Genomic DNA, 14,139 nt, shown 5'->3' with positions numbered 1-14,139 from the left:
GAACTAGCAACAAACTTTGACACTGGTTTGGAGTGGATCTGAGAACGTGAAATTTTTCTAATCAACTTGTCCACACTTAAGGGCGTCGTTTTGACACTTTAGGATGCGGCAGAAAACTCGGGGTTTGTGGCACAAAACGGCACAGAACTAGCACAAAAACTTTGACACTGGTTTGGAGTGGATCTGAGAACGTGAAATTTTTCTAATCAACTTGTCCACACTTAAGGGCGTCGTTTTGACACTTTAGGATGCGGCACAAAACTCGGGGTTTGTGGCACAAAATGGCACAAAACTAGCACAAAACTTTGACTCTGATTTGGAGTGGATCTGAGAACGTGAAATTTTTCTAATCAACTTGTCCACACTTAAGGGCGTCGTTTTGACACATTAGGATGAGGCACAAAACTCGGGGTTTGTGGCACAAAACGGCACAGAACTAGCACAAAACTTTGACATTGGTTTGGAGTGGATCTGAGAACGTGAAATTTTTCTAATCAACTTGTCCACACTTAAGGGCGTCGTTTTGACACTTTAGGATGTGGCACAAAACTCGGGGTTTGTGGCTCAAAACGGCACAAAACTAGCACAAAACTTTGACTCTGATTTGGAGTGGATCTGAGAACGTGAAATTTTTCTAATCAACTTGTCCACACTTAAGGGCGTCGTTTTGACACTTTAGGATGCGGCACAAAACTCGGGGTTTGTGGCTCAAAACGGCACAAAACTAGCACAAAACTTTGACTCTGATTTGGAGTGGATCTGAGAACGTGAAATTTTTCTAATCAACTTGTCCACACTTAAGGGCATGTCGTTTTGACACTTTAGGACGCGGCAACAAAACTCGGGGTTTGTGGCACAAAACGGCACAGAACTAGCAACAAACTTTGACACTGGTTTGGAGTGGATCTGAGAACGTGAAATTTTTCTAATCAACTTGTCCACACTTAAGGGCGTCGTTTTGACACTTTAGGATGCGGTACAAAACTCGGGGTTTGTGGCACAAAACGGCACAGAACTAGCACAAAACTTGACACTGGTTTGGAGTGGATCTGAGAACGTGAAATTTTTCTAATCAACTTGTCCACACTTAAGGGCGTCGTTTTGACACTTTAGGATGTGGCACAAAACTCGGGGTTTGTGGCTCAAAACGGCACAAAACTAGCACAAAAACTTGGACACTGATTTGGAGTGGATCTGAGAACGTGAAATTTTTCTAATCAACTTGTCCACACTTAAGGGCGTCGTTTTGACACTTTAGGATGTGGCACAAAACTCGGGGTTTGTGGCTCAAAACGGCACAAAACTAGCACAAAACTTTGACTCTGATTTGGAGTGGATCTGAGAACGTGAAATTTTTCTAATCAACTTGTCCCACACTTAAGGGCGTCGTTTTGACACTTTAGGATGTGGCACAAAACTCGGGGTTTGTGGCTCAAAACGGCACAAAACTAGCACAAAACTTTGACTCTGATTTGGAGTGGATCTGAGAACGTGAAATTTTTCTAATCAACTTGTCCTCACTTAAGGGCGTCGTTTTGACACTTTAGGATGTGGCACAAAACTCGGGGTTTGTGGCTCAAAACGGCACAAAACTAGCACAAAACTTTGACTCTGATTTGGTAGTGGATCTGAGAACGTGAAAATTTTTCTAATCAACTTGTCCACACTTAAGGGCATCGTTTTGACACTTTAGGATGTGGCACAAAACTCGGGGTTTGTGGCACAAAACGGCACAGAACTAGCACAAAACTTTGACACTGGTTTGGAGTGGATCTGAGAACGTGAAATTTTTCTAATCAACTTGTCCACACTTAAGGGCGTCGTTTTGACACTTTAGGATGTGGCACAAAACTCGGGGTTTGTGGCTCAAAACGGCACAAAACTAGCACAAAACTTTGACTCTGATTTGGAGTGGATCTGAGAACGTGAAATTTTTCTAATCAACTTGTCCACACTTAAGGGCGTCGTTTTGACACTTTAGGATGTGGCACAAAACTCGGGGTTTGTGGCTCAAAACGGCACAAAACTAGCACAAAACTTTGACTCTGATTTGGAGTGGATCTGAGAACGTGAAATTTTTCTAATCAACTTGTCCACACTTAAGGGCGTCGTTTTGACACTTTAGGATGTGGCACAAAACTGGGTGTTTGTGGCTCAAAACGGCACAAAACTAGCACAAAACTTTGACTCTGATTTGGAGTGGATCTGAGAACGTGAAATTTTTCTAATCAACTTGTCCACACTTAAGGGCGTCGTTTTGACACTTTAGGATGTGGCACAAAACTGGGGGTTTGTGGCTCAAAACGGCACAAAACTAGCACAAAACTTTGACTCTGATTTGGAGTGGATCTGAGAACGTGAAATTTTTCTAATCAACTTGTCCACACTTAAGGGCGTCGTTTTGACACTTTAGGATGCGGCACAAAACTCGGGGTTTGTGGCTCAAAACGGCACAAAACTAGCACAAAACTTTGACTCTGATTTGGAGTGGATCTGAGAACGTGAAATTTTTCTAATCAACTTGTCCACACTTAAGGGCGTCGTTTTGACACTTTAGGATGCGGCACAAAACTCGGGGTTTGTGGCACAAAACGGCACAGAACTAGAACAAAACTTTGACTCTGATTTGGAGTGGATCTGAGAACGTGAAATTTTTCTAATCAACTTGTCCACACTTAAGGGCGTCGTTTTGACACTTTAGGATGCGGCACAAAACTCGGGGTTTGTGGCACAAAACGGCACAGAACTAGCACAAAACTTTGACACTGGTTTGGAGTGGATCTGAGAACGTGAAATTTTTCTAATCAACTTGTCCACACTTAAGAGCGTCGTTTTGACACTTTAGGATGTGGCACAAAACTCGGGGTTTGTGGCTCAAAACGGCACAAAACTAGCACAAAACTTTGACTCTGATTTGGAGTGGATCTGAGAAAGTGAAATTTTTCTAATCAACTTGTCCACACTTAAGGGCGTCGTTTTGACACTTTAGGATGTGGCACAAAACTCGGGGTTTGTGGCTCAAAACGGCACAAAACTAGCACAAAACTATGACTCTGATTTGGAGTGGATCTGAGAACGTGAAATTTTTCTAATCAACTTGTCCACACTTAAGGGCGTCGTTTTGACACTTTAGGATGTGGCACAAAACTCGGGGTTTGTGGCTCTAAACGGCACAAAACTAGCACAAAACTTTGACTCTGATTTGGAGTGGATCTGAGAACGTGAAATTTTTCAAATCAACTAGTCCACACTTAAGGGCGTCGTTTTGACACTTTAGGATGCGGCACAAAACTCGGGGTTTGTGGCACAAAACGGCACAGAACTAGCACAAAACTTTGACACTGGTTTGGAGTGGATCTGAGAACGTGAAATTTTTCTAATCAACTTGTCCACACTTAAGGGCGTCGTTTTGACACTTTAGGATGTGGCACAAAACTCGGGGTTTGTGGCTCAAAACGGCACAAAACTAGCACAAAACTTTGACTCTGATTTGGAGTGGATCTGAGAACGTGAAATTTTTCTAATCAACTTGTCCACACTTAAGGGCGTCGTTTTGACACTTTAGGATGTGGCACAAAACTCGGGGTTTGTGGCTCAAAACGGCACAAAACTAGCACAAAACTTTGACTCTGATTTGGAGTGGATCTGAGAACGTGAAATTTTTCTAATCAACTTGTCCACACTTAAGGGCGTCGTTTTGACACTTTAGGATGCGGCACAAAACTCGGGGTTTGTGGCTCAAAACGGCACAAAACTAGCACAAAACTTTGACTCTGATTTGGAGTGGATCTGAGAACGTGAAATTTTTTCTAATCAACTTGTCCACACTTAAGGGCGTCGTTTTGACACTTTAGGATGCGGCACAAAACTCGGGGTTTGTGGCACAAAACGGCACAGAACTAGCACAAAACTTTGACACTGGTTTGGAGTGGATCTGAGAACGTGAAATTTTTCTAATCAACTTGTCCACACTTAAGGGCGTCGTTTTGACACTTTAGGATGTGGCACAAAACTCGGGGTTTGTGGCTCAAAACGGCACAAAACTAGCACAAAACTTTGACTCTGATTTGGAGTGGATCTGAGAACGTGAAATTTTTCTAATCAACTTGTCCACACTTAAGGGCGTCGTTTTGACACTTTAGGATGCGGCACAAAACTCGGGGTTTGTGGCACAAAACGGCACAGAACTAGAACAAAACTTTGACACTGGTTTGGAGTGGATCTGAGAACGTGAAATTTTTCTAATCAACTTGTCCACACTTAAGGGCGTCGTTTTGACACTTTAGGATGTGGCACAAAACTCGGGGTTTGTGGCTCAAAACGGCACAAAACTAGCACAAAACTTTGACTCTGATTTGGAGTGGATCTGAGAACGTGAAATTTTTCTAATCAACTTGTCCACACTTAAGGGCGTCGTTTTGACACTTTAGGATGTGGCACAAAACTCGGGGTTTGTGGCTCAAAACGGCACAAAACTAGCACAAAACTTTGACTCTGATTTGGAGTGGATCTGAGAACGTGAAATTTTTCTAAACAACTTGTCCACACTTAAGGGCGTCGTTTTGACACTTTAGGATGTGGCACAAAACTCGGGGTTTGTGGCTCAAAACGGCACAAAACTAGCACAAAACTTTGACTCTGATTTGGAGTGGATCTGAGAACGTGAAATTTTTCTAATCAACTTGTCCACACTTAAGGGCTTCGTTTTGACACTTTAGGATGTGGCACAAAACTCGGGGTTTGTGGCTCAAAACGGCACAAAACTAGCACAAAACTTTGACACTGATTTGGAGTGGATCTGAGAACCTGAAATTTTTCTAATCAACTTGTCCACACTTAAGGGCGTCGTTTTGACACTTTAGGATGCGGCACAAAACTCGGGGTTTGTGGCACAAAACGGCACAAAACTAGCACAAAACTTTGACTCTGATTTGGAGTGGATCTGAGAACGTGAAATTTTTCTAATCAACTTGTCCACACTTAAGGGCGTCGTATTGACACTTTAGGATGCGGCACAAAACTCGGGGTTTGTGGCACAAAACGGCACAGAACTAACACAAAACTTTGACACTGGTTTGGAGTGGATCTGAGAACGTGAAATTTTTCTAATCAACTTGTCCACACTTAAGGGCGTCGTTTTGACACTTTAGGATGTGGCACAAAACTCGGGGTTTGTGGCTCAAAACGGCACAAAACTAGCACAAAACTTTGACTCTGATTTGGAGTGGATCTGAGAACGTGAAATTTTTCTAATCAACTTGTCCACACTTAAGGGCGTCGTTTTGACACTTTAGGATGTGGCACAAAACTCGGGGTTTGTGGCTCAAAACGGCACAAAACTAGCACAAAACTTTGACTCTGATTTGGAGTGGATCTGAGAACGTGAAATTTTTCTAATCAACTTGTCCACACTTAAGGGCGTCGTTTTGACACTTTAGGATGCGGCACAAAACTCGGGGTTTGTGGCACAAAACGGCACAGAACTAGCACAAAACTTTGACACTGGTTTGGAGTGGATCTGAGAACGTGAAATTTTTCTAATCAACTTGTCCACACTTAAGGGCGTCGTTTTGACACTTTAGGATGTGGCACAAAACTCGGGGTTTGTGGCTCAAAACGGCACAAAACTAGCACAAAACTTTGACACTGATTTGGAGTGGATCTGAGAACGTGAAATTTTTCTAATCAACTTGTCCACACTTAAGGGCGTCGTTTTGACACTTTAGGATGTGGCACAAAACTCGGGGTTTGTGGCTCAAAACGGCACAAAACTAGCACAAAACTTTGACTCTGATTTGGAGTGGATCTGAGAACGTGAAATTTTTCTAATCAACTTGTCCACACTTAAGGGCGTCGTATTGACACTTTAGGATGCGGCACAAAACTCGGGGTTTGTGGCACAAAACGGCACAGAACTAACACAAAACTTTGACACTGGTTTGGAGTGGATCTGAGAACGTGAAATTTTTCTAATCAACTTGTCCACACTTAAGGGCGTCGTTTTGACACTTTAGGATGTGGCACAAAACTCGGGGTTTGTGGCTCAAAACGGCACAAAACTAGCACAAAACTTTGACTCTGATTTGGAGTGGATCTGAGAACGTGAAATTTTTCTAATCAACTTGTCCACACTTAAGGGCGTCGTTTTGACACTTTAGGATGTGGCACAAAACTCGGGGTTTGTGGCTCAAAACGGCACAAAACTAGCACAAAACTTTGACTCTGATTTGGAGTGGATCTGAGAACGTGAAATTTTTCTAATCAACTTGTCCACACTTAAGGGCGTCGTTTTGACACTTTAGGATGGGGCACAAAACTCGGGGTTTGTGGCACAAAACGGCACAGAACTAGCACAAAACTTTGACACTGGTTTGGAGTGGATCTGAGAACGTGAAATTTTTCTAATCAACTTGTCCACACTTAAGGGCGTCGTTTTGACACTTTAGGATGTGGCATAAAACTCGGGGTTTGTGGCTCAAAACGGCACAAAACTAGCACAAAACTTTGACACTGATTTGGAGTGGATCTGAGAACGTGAAATTTTTCTAATCAACTTGTCCACACTTAAGGGCGTCGTTTTGACACTTTAGGATGTGGCACAAAACTCGGGGTTTGTGGCTCAAAACGGCACAAAACTAGCACAAAACTTTGACTCTGATTTGGAGTGGATCTGAGAACGTGAAATTTTTCTAATCAACTTGTCCACACTTAAGGGCGTCGTTTTGACACTTTAGGATGTGGCACAAAACTCGGGGTTTGTGGCACAAAACGGCACAGAACTAGCACAAAACTTTGACACTGGTTTGGAGTGGATCTGAGAACGTGAAATTTTTCTAATCAACTTGTCCACACTTAAGGGCGTCGTTTTGACACTTTAGGATGTGGCACAAAACTCGGGGTTTGTGGCTCAAAACGGCACAAAACTAGCACAAAACTTTGACTCTGATTTGGAGTGGATCTGAGAACGTGAAATTTTTCTAATCAACTTGTCCACACTTAAGGGCGTCGTTTTGACACTTTAGGATGTGGCACAAAACTCGGGGTTTGTGGCTCAAAAACGGCACAAAACTAGCACAAAACTTTGACTCTGATTTGGAGTGGATCTGAGAACGTGAAATTTTTCTAATCAACTTGCCCACACTTAAGGGCGTCGTTTTGACACTTTAGGATGCGGCACAAAACTCGGGGTTTGTGGCACAAAACGGCACAGAACTAGCACAAAACTTTGACACTGGTTTGGAGTGGATCTGAGAACGTGAAATTTTTCTAATCAACTTGTCCACACTTAAGGGCGTCGTTTTGACACTTTAGGATGTGGCACAAAACTCGGGGTTTGTGGCTCAAAACGGCACAAAACTAGCACAAAACTTTGACTCTGATTTGGAGTGGATCTGAGAACGTGAAATTTTTCTAATCAACTTGTCCACACTTAAGGGCGTCGTTTTGACACTTTAGGATGTGGCACAAAACTCGGGGTTTGTGGCTCAAAATGGCACAAAACTAGCACAAAACTTTGACTCTGATTTGGAGTGGATCTGAGAACGTGAAATTTTTCTAATCAACTTGTCCACACTTAAGGGCGTCGTTTTGACACTTTAGGATGCGGCACAAAACTCGGGGTTTGTGGCTCAAAACGGCACAAAACTAGCACAAAACTTTGACTCTGATTTGGAGTGGATCTGAGAACGTGAAATTTTTCTAATCAACTTGTCCACACTTAAGGGCGTCGTTTTGACACTTTAGGATGCGGCACAAAACTCGGGGTTTGTGGCACAAAACGGCACAGAACTAGAACAAAACTTTGACTCTGATTTGGAGTGGATCTGAGAACGTGAAATTTTTCTAATCAACTTGTCCACACTTAAGGGCGTCGTTTTGACACTTTAGGATGCGGCACAAAACTCGGGGTTTGTGGCACAAAACGGCACAGAACTAGCACAAAACTTTGACACTGGTTTGGAGTGGATCTGAGAACGTGAAATTTTTCTAATCAACTTGTCCACACTTAAGGGCGTCGTTTTGACACTTTAGGATGTGGCACAAAACTCGGGGTTTGTGGCTCAAAACGGCACAAAACTAGCACAAAACTTTGACTCTGATTTGGAGTGGATCTGAGAACGTGAAATTTTTCTAATCAACTTGTCCACACTTAAGGGCGTCGTTTTGACACTTTAGGATGCGGCACAAAACTCGGGGTTTGTGGCACAAAACGGCACAGAACTAGAACAAAACTTTGACACTGGTTTGGAGTGGATCTGAGAACGTGAAATTTTTCTAATCAACTTGTCCACACTTAAGGGCGTCGTTTTGACACTTTAGGATGTGGCACAAAACTCGGGGTTTGTGGCTCAAAACGGCACAAAACTAGCACAAAACTTTGACTCTGATTTGGAGTGGATCTGAGAACGTGAAATTTTTCTAATCAACTTGTCCACACTTAAGGGCGTCGTTTTGACACTTTAGGATGCGGCACAAAACTCGGGGTTTGTGGCACTAAACGGCACAGAACTAGAACAAAACTTTGACACTGGTTTTGAGAGGATCTGAGAACGTGAAATTTTTCTAATCAACTTGTCCACACTTAAGGGTGTCGTTTTGACACTTTAGGATGCGGCACAAAACTCGGGGTTTGTGGCTCAAAACGGCACAAAACTAGCACAAAACTTTGACTCTGATTTGGAGTGGATCTGAGAACGTGAAATTTTTCTAATCAACTTGTCCACACTTAAGGGCGTCGTTTTGACACTTTAGGATGTGGCACAAAACTCGGGGTTTGTGGCTCAAAACGGTACAAAACTAGCACAAAACTTTGACTCTGATTTGGAGTGGATCTGAGAACGTGAAATTTTTCTAATCAACTTGTCCACACTTAAGGGCGTCGTTTTGACACTTTAGGATGTGGCACAAAACTCGGGGTTTGTGGCTCAAAACGGCACAAAACTATCACAAAACTTTGACACTGATTTGGAGTGGATCTGAGAACGTGAAATTTTTCTAATCAACTTGTCCACACTTAAGGGCGTCGTTTTGACACTTTAGGATGCGGCACAAAACTCGGGGTTTGTTGCACAAAACGGCACAAAACTAGCACAAAACTTTGACTCTGATTTGGAGTGGATCTGAGAACGTGAAATTTTTCTAATCAACTTGTCCACACTTAAGGGCGTCGTTTTGACACTTTAGGATGCGGCACAAAACTCGGGGTTTGTGGCACAAAACGGCACAGAACTAGAACAAAACTTTGACTCTGATTTGGAGTGGATCTGAGAACGTGAAATTTTTCTAATCAACTTGTCCACACTTAAGGGCGTCGTTTTGACATTTTAGGATGTGGCACAAAACTCGGGGTTTGTGGCTCAAAACGGCACAAAACTAGCACAAAACTTTGACTCTGATTTGGAGTGGATCTGAGAACGTGAAATTTTTCTAATCAACTTGTCCACACTTAAGGGCGTCGTTTTGACACTTTAGGATGCGGCACAAAACTCGGGGTTTGTGGCACAAAACGGCACAGAACTAGCACAAAACTTTGACACTGGTTTGGAGTGGATCTGAGAACGTGAAATTTTTCTAATCAACTTGTCCACACTTAAGGGCGTCGTTTTGACACTTTAGGATGTGGCACAAAACTCGGGGTTTGTGGCTCAAAACGGCACAAAACTAGCACAAAACTTTGACTCTGATTTGGAGTGGATCTGAGAACGTGAAATTTTTCTAATCAACTTGTCCACACTTAAGGGCGTCGTTTTGACACTTTAGGATGCGGCACAAAACTCGGGGTTTGTGGCACAAAACGGCACAGAACTAGCACAAAACTTTGACACTGGTTTGGAGTGGATCTGAGAACGTGAAATTTTTCTAATCAACTTGTCCACACTTAAGGGCGTCGTTTTGACACTTTAGGATGTGGCACAAAACTCGGGGTTTGTGGCTCAAAACGGCACAAAACTAGCACAAAACTTTGACTCTGATTTGGAGTGGATCTGAGAACGTGAAATTTTTCTAATCAACTTGTCCACACTTAAGGGCGTCGTTTTGACACTTTAGGATGTGGCACAAAACTCGGGGTTTGTGGCTCAAAACGGCACAAAACTAGCACAAAACTTTGACTCTGATTTGGAGTGGATCTGAGAACGTGAAATTTTTCTAATCAACTTGCCCACACTTAAGGGCGTCGTTTTGACACTTTAGGATGCGGCACAAAACTCGGGGTTTGTGGCACAAAACGGCACAGAACTAGCACAAAACTTTGACACTGGTTTGGAGTGGATCTGAGAACGTGAAATTTTTCTAATCAACTTGTCCACACTTAAGGGCGTCGTTTTGACACTTTAGGATGTGGCACAAAACTCGGGGTTTGTGGCTCAAAACGGCACAAAACTAGCACAAAACTTTGACTCTGATTTGGAGTGGATCTGAGAATGTGAAATTTTTCTAATCAACTTGTCCACACTTAAGGGCGTCGTTTTGACACTTTAGGATGTGGCACAAAACTCGGGGTTTGTGGCTCAAAATGGCACAAAACTAGCACAAAACTTTGACTCTGATTTGGAGTGGATCTGAGAACGTGAAATTTTTCTAATCAACTTGTCCACACTTAAGGGCGTCGTTTTGACACTTTAGGATGCGGCACAAAACTCGGGGTTTGTGGCTCAAAACGGCACAAAACTAGCACAAAACTTTGACTCTGATTTGGAGTGGATCTGAGAACGTGAAATTTTTCTAATCAACTTGTCCACACTTAAGGGCGTCGTTTTGACACTTTAGGATGCGGCACAAAACTCGGGGTTTGTGGCACAAAACGGCACAGAACTAGAACAAAACTTTGACTCTGATTTGGAGTGGATCTGAGAACGTGAAATTTTTCTAATCAACTTGTCCACACTTAAGGGCGTCGTTTTGACACTTTAGGATGCGGCACAAAACTCGGGGTTTGTGGCACAAAACGGCACAGAACTAGCACAAAACTTTGACACTGGTTTGGAGTGGATCTGAGAACGTGAAATTTTTCTAATCAACTTGTCCACACTTAAGGGCGTCGTTTTGACACTTTAGGATGTGGCACAAAACTCGGGGTTTGTGGCTCAAAACGGCACAAAACTAGCACAAAACTTTGACTCTGATTTGGAGTGGATCTGAGAACGTGAAATTTTTCTAATCAACTTGTCCACACTTAAGGGCGTCGTTTTGACACTTTAGGATGCGGCACAAAACTCGGGGTTTGTGGCACAAAACGGCACAGAACTAGAACAAAACTTTGACACTGGTTTGGAGTGGATCTGAGAACGTGAAATTTTTCTAATCAACTTGTCCACACTTAAGGGCGTCGTTTTGACACTTTAGGATGTGGCACAAAACTCGGGGTTTGTGGCTCAAAACGGCACAAAACTAGCACAAAACTTTGACTCTGATTTGGAGTGGATCTGAGAACGTGAAATTTTTCTAATCAACTTGTCCACACTTAAGGGCGTCGTTTTGACACTTTAGGATGCGGCACAAAACTCGGGGTTTGTGGCACTAAACGGCACAGAACTAGAACAAAACTTTGACACTGGTTTTGAGAGGATCTGAGAACGTGAAATTTTTCTAATCAACTTGTCCACACTTAAGGGTGTCGTTTTGACACTTTAGGATGCGGCACAAAACTCGGGGTTTGTGGCTCAAAACGGCACAAAACTAGCACAAAACTTTGACTCTGATTTGGAGTGGATCTGAGAACGTGAAATTTTTCTAATCAACTTGTCCACACTTAAGGGCGTCGTTTTGACACTTTAGGATGTGGCACAAAACTCGGGGTTTGTGGCTCAAAACGGTACAAAACTAGCACAAAACTTTGACTCTGATTTGGAGTGGATCTGAGAACGTGAAATTTTTCTAATCAACTTGTCCACACTTAAGGGCGTCGTTTTGACACTTTAGGATGTGGCACAAAACTCGGGGTTTGTGGCTCAAAACGGCACAAAACTATCACAAAACTTTGACACTGATTTGGAGTGGATCTGAGAACGTGAAATTTTTCTAATCAACTTGTCCACACTTAAGGGCGTCGTTTTGACACTTTAGGATGCGGCACAAAACTCGGGGTTTGTTGCACAAAACGGCACAAAACTAGCACAAAACTTTGACTCTGATTTGGAGTGGATCTGAGAACGTGAAATTTTTCTAATCAACTTGTCCACACTTAAGGGCGTCGTTTTGACACTTTAGGATGCGGCACAAAACTCGGGGTTTGTGGCACAAAACGGCACAGAACTAGAACAAAACTTTGACTCTGATTTGGAGTGGATCTGAGAACGTGAAATTTTTCTAATCAACTTGTCCACACTTAAGGGCGTCGTTTTGACATTTTAGGATGTGGCACAAAACTCGGGGTTTGTGGCTCAAAACGGCACAAAACTAGCACAAAACTTTGACTCTGATTTGGAGTGGATCTGAGAACGTGAAATTTTTCTAATCAACTTGTCCACACTTAAGGGCGTCGTTTTGACACTTTAGGATGCGGCACAAAACTCGGGGTTTGTGGCACAAAACGGCACAGAACTAGCACAAAACTTTGACACTGGTTTGGAGTGGATCTGAGAACGTGAAATTTTTCTAATCAACTTGTCCACACTTAAGGGCGTCGTTTTGACACTTTAGGATGTGGCACAAAACTCGGGGTTTGTGGCTCAAAACGGCACAAAACTAGCACAAAACTTTGACTCTGATTTGGAGTGGATCTGAGAACGTGAAATTTTTCTAATCAACTTGTCCACACTTAAGGGCGTCGTTTTGACACTTTAGGATGCGGCACAAAACTCGGGGTTTGTGGCACAAAACGGCACAGAACTAGAACAAAACTTTGACACTGGTTTGGAGTGGATCTGAGAACGTGAAATTTTTCTAATCAACTTGTCCACACTTAAGGGCGTCGTTTTGACACTTTAGGATGTGGCACAAAACTCGGGGTTTGTGGCTCAAAACGGCACAAAACTAGCACAAAACTTTGACTCTGATTTGGAGTGGATCTGAGAACGTGAAATTTTTCTAATCAACTTGTCCACACTTAAGGGCGTCGTTTTGACACTTTAGGATGTGGCACAAAACTCGGGGTTTGTGGCTCAAAACGGCACAAAACTAGCACAAAACTTTGACTCTGATTTGGAGTGGATCTGAGAACGTGAAATTTTTCTGATCAACTTGTCCACACTTAAGGGCGTCGTTTTGACACTTTAGGATGTGGCACAAAACTCGGGGTTTGTGGCTCAAAACGGCACAAAACTAGCACAAAACTTTGACACTGGTTTGGAGTGGATCTGAGAACGTGAAATTTTTCTAATCAACTTGTCCACACTTAAGGGCGTCGTTTTGACACTTTAGGATGTGGCACAAAACTCGGGGTTTGTGGCTCAAAACGGCACAAAACTAGCACAAAACTTTGACTCTGATTTGGAGTGGATCTGAGAACGTGAAATTTTTCTAATCAACTTGTCCACACTTAAGGGCGTCGTTTTGACACTTTAGGATGCGGCACAAAACTCGGGGTTTGTGGCACAAAACGGCACAGAACTAGAACAAAACTTTGACACTGGTTTGGAGTGGATCTGAGAACGTGAAATTTTTCTAATCAACTTGTCCACACTTAAGGGCGTCGTTTTGACACTTTAGGATGTGGCACAAAACTCGGGGTTTGTGGCTCAAAACGGCACAAAACTAGCACAAAACTTTGACTCTGATTTGGAGTGGATCTGAGAACGTGAAATTTTTCTGATCAACTTGTCCACACTTAAGGGCGTCGTTTTGACACTTTAGGATGTGGCACAAAACTCGGGGTTTGTGGCTCAAAACGGCACAAAACTAGCACAAAACTTTGACACTGGTTTGGAGTGGATCTGAGAACGTGAAATTTTTCTAATCAACTTGTCCACACTTAAGGGCGTCGTTTTGACACTTTAGGATGTGGCACAAAACTCGGGGTTTGTGGCTCAAAACGGCACAAAACTAGCACAAAACTTTGACTCTGATTTGGAGTGGATCTGAGAACGTGAAATTTTTCTAATCAACTTGTCCACACTTAAGGGCGTCGTTTTGACACTTTAGGATGCGGCACAAAACTCGGGGTTTGTGGCACAAAACGGCACAGAACTAGAACAAAACTTT

This window comes from Elgaria multicarinata, chromosome 23, assembly GCF_023053635.1.
Source record: "Elgaria multicarinata webbii isolate HBS135686 ecotype San Diego chromosome 23, rElgMul1.1.pri, whole genome shotgun sequence".
Lineage (NCBI taxonomy): Eukaryota > Metazoa > Chordata > Lepidosauria > Squamata > Anguidae > Elgaria > Elgaria multicarinata.
This window is presented reverse-complemented; position numbering follows the sequence as displayed.